The sequence below is a fragment of the Ascaphus truei genome, chromosome 1 (genome assembly GCF_040206685.1).
Source record: "Ascaphus truei isolate aAscTru1 chromosome 1, aAscTru1.hap1, whole genome shotgun sequence".
NCBI lineage: Eukaryota > Metazoa > Chordata > Amphibia > Anura > Ascaphidae > Ascaphus > Ascaphus truei.
In genome coordinates, this window is record NC_134483.1 from 220,257,586 (window position 1) to 220,261,359 (window position 3,774).

Consider the following 3,774-nt stretch of genomic DNA (forward strand, 5'->3'; position numbering starts at 1 on the left):
CCCGAGATAGCTCAGCTCCCCAGTAAGGTGAGTGTTGCCAGGGACAGCCCTCAGGTTAGGGACCCTGCCACTTACATTAGTGGGAGCTGGGAAAGAAAGGTTACAGAGAGTTGGAGTCAGGGAGCTGTGAGGGAAGGAAGGGTGCGGGGAGCGAGTGCAGCTCCTGCCCCATATAGGTACCTACACCCCAGGTAGGCCCCAACTCCCCACTAGTTTAGTGGGTAAATGCTTAGGGAGGCCCAAGATAGGGACGCTGCCCTTAGTGTAGAGTGCTGCCTTGTCAGAGTCACGGCTGTTAGTGCTGTGAGGTCTGACAGGCAGGCACCTTGTTGCGCAGCACGTTGGCTGCAGCATCCAGTGAGCTACTGCTTGCTGCTGTAGGCACTGGGACTCGTTAAGTGTTATTAAGCATAGTCAGGCTGGGAAGAGTTAGGGGAGGGGGGCAGGTTATTAACCCCTGTTAGGCCCCTAGGAGTTTTCCCCAAAGCCACTTTAGGTTGCGGTACCACAGGGACAGGCCCTAGGTTAGGGTTCCTGTCACGTTAGATCCAAGTGTTAGTTAGGGACTCAGCGGACGCTGCGGTCCCTGTGAAGCGGTTCGGACCCACGTTGGGGTCCGCAGAGACTATTCCAGAGGGAGACCGCCCTGGCGGTCTGCATACAAAGGAGTTCGGTTGGAGGATCAGACGGATTCATCACACATCTGACCCTTTGCGAAGCCAGTTGCTGATCCGAGTACCGGAGTGCTCAGCAGGTACCATACAGTCATAAGTGCACCAACGGGCCCCTTAGTGTAACTGTGACTGCGCAGTCACCCACGTTCTCTCCAAGAGTGCGGGACATTGGGTGGGATTCTCGGGACACTGGGTGGGATCACCTGGTGTTGGGGAAGCGTCCTGCGCGACGCAGTAGGTGTCTCCTCTAGAGAGGGACACAGGTTATATTATTGTATTGTAGTGATATATGTTGTTTGCATGTTAGTAAAGTCCTTAGTTATTATACCTCACGTGTATGTTATTATTGATTGTCCTGCGAGGAACCACTCCCCCTCTGGTGGGAGCCATCGCAGGTGGAGGCGCTGAATTGAGTAAGTGGTTACCCCTAGTATAATTGCCCCAGGTTCCCCGTGGCGGAAGCTCAGCCCTCCTGCGAGCCATCAGGTAACGCACCACACCCGAGTAACATTGTATGTTCTCCTTCACCCCACACTAAATCTGCGATTTGGGGGGGAATACCCGTTACATATATATTTATAAAAAATGAATAGACGATACCGTTCTGTGGCTAACCAAATGCTTTTATTTGTGCGAGCTTTTGAGATACACTGATCTCTTCTTCGTGGTACATTTGAATAAAGCAAGCAAGGTTTAACATACACACACACATATATACACACACACACACACACACACACATACATACACACACACATATATACACACACACACACACACATACATACACACACACATATATACACACACACACACACACATACATACACACACACATATATACACACACACACACACACACACACACACACACACACACATACATACACACACACATATATAATACCTTAGTAATAAATATTTGTACATATTAGGTAGAGCATTGAGTCATTCTATATTTTCCAATATATACATACCTGGTAGTGAACAGGCACTGGAAGCAGGGGGAACAGGCACTGGAAGCAGGGGGAACAGGCACTGGAAGCAGGGGGAACAGGCACTGGAAGCAGGGGGAACGGGCACTGGAAGCAGGGGGAACAGGCACTGGAAGCAGGGGGAGCAGGCACTGGAAGCAGGGGGAGCAGGCACTGGAAGCAGGGGGAACAGCAGCCAGCAGGATGAGGAAGACAGCCAGAGAGGACTGAGTGAGCAGGTAGTGTGGCACCGCAATGGAGGACAGGACCAGGTAAGTGATCTGTACCTGGTTACACTGGAGACAAAAAGTCAAGGAGGGCTTGACTTCCGAGTTGGGAGGTACTTTTTGGGAGCGCTCGTGTGCGCGCGCACACAGCACGCTCCACCACATCCGTGGTGATTGGTCCACAGCCGTCCAATCCTCTGCCGCCCGGCTTCTGCTTCACTGACGTGAGCTCCCAACTGCTCTCTGCCGTCCAGACCACCCGCCCACCCGGAGATTTCAGGGGCAAACCAGTAGTCCGGAGAAGGGGATGCCAAACCCGAAGTCTCCGGGTGAAACCCGGAGAGATGACAACCCCGGGAATATCCTGTCTGAGACATGTGAATGTTCTCACAAGTGATATTCTTTATTGGCTATATGCTAATGGTGGAGGTTTTCTGTCGCCTTTTTCACCCACCATAACTTAAAATGTATGGTAAACCTACCCAGCCTAGAAATATTTCAAAGCAAGTATAAAACAACCTTGCACTGATGATACCCATCAAGGTTGAAACATGTCTGTGAGTGGTTTGTACTTGCTTTGCTAGTCCCATGCTGTTCTTAAAAGCTGTGTGAACGACGATGCATCTGCTTAAATGGGCTCCATGTGAATGGATATTCCAGGCAAAAGGTGACACATGGTGTGCTCATTTGCCTGTCATTTCCCAGAATCCCTTGCTGCAGTGGGAGCACTATATGCGAGGTGATAATGGTTGAAAGGCAGGGTTGCAGACCTGTCTGAGACATGTGAATGTGCTCACAAGTGATATTCTTTATTGGCTATATGCTAACGGTGGAGGTTTTCTGTTGCCTTTTTCCCCCATCATATATATATATATAGAGAGAGAGAATTACAGGCATACCCCGCATTAACGTACGCAATGGGACCGGAGCATGTATGTAAAGCGAAAATGTACTTAAAGTGAAGTACTACCTTTTTTCCACTTACCGATGCATGTACTGTACTGCAATCGTCATATACGTGCATAACTGATGTAAATAATGCATGTGTAACAGGCTCTATAGTGTCCCCGCTTGTGCACAGCTTCGGTACAGGTAGTGAGCTGATATTGCTGTTCAGGACGTGCTGACAGGCGCATGCGCGAGCTGCTGTTTGCCTATTGGGCGATATGTACTTACTCGCGAGTGTACTTAAAGTGAGTGTCCTTAAAGCGGGGTATGCCTGTATATACTTTCTCTCTCTCTAAACCGCCTCCCCCCCCCCCCTTCAAACTTTTTTTTTTTTTTAACGCTAAAAAATTGTGTTGCCAGGAGGGCCTCTTTAAGTCTAAGTCTTAACAGAACCCATGGTGAGCTGAGTTTTTGGAGGGATTAGGTTTCCTTTGGTTTATGTCACTATGTGTTCTGCAAGTGCATGCACAGCCACCGGGCCCCTCCCGACTCCTCCTCTTATCTTTATTGGATCTCTGATAAGGACACAGTGGGTTAAGTTTGTTTAGGATGTGATTTAGAATGTTTCATTCTTTACAAAAGGTTATTTTCTTGCAGGCTGTGTAGGATTGCACATTCATTAATACAGATGGACAAGCGATTTCCTTCTGATAGCTGAGCTCCTTATTTAAAGCACATAGGCGAACTATGCAGCTGTAAAGAGCAACAAAATACTTTGATGTATTTAGGGAAAGGTGGATGTATTAGCACACTTAATGTATTACTTAACTACTGAAAAGCAATGAATTCATCTTTCTGATCAAAACCAGATTAACTGCAGTCTGAAGTTTATTTTATGTCAGCAAAATTGAGGTGAAATAACTACCAGAGAAAAACACTGGTGTGTTCCCTCTTGCCACCCCTTGGAAACTTGGTACATCCCTCTGTAACTTTGAGAGCTTAAATAGTGGA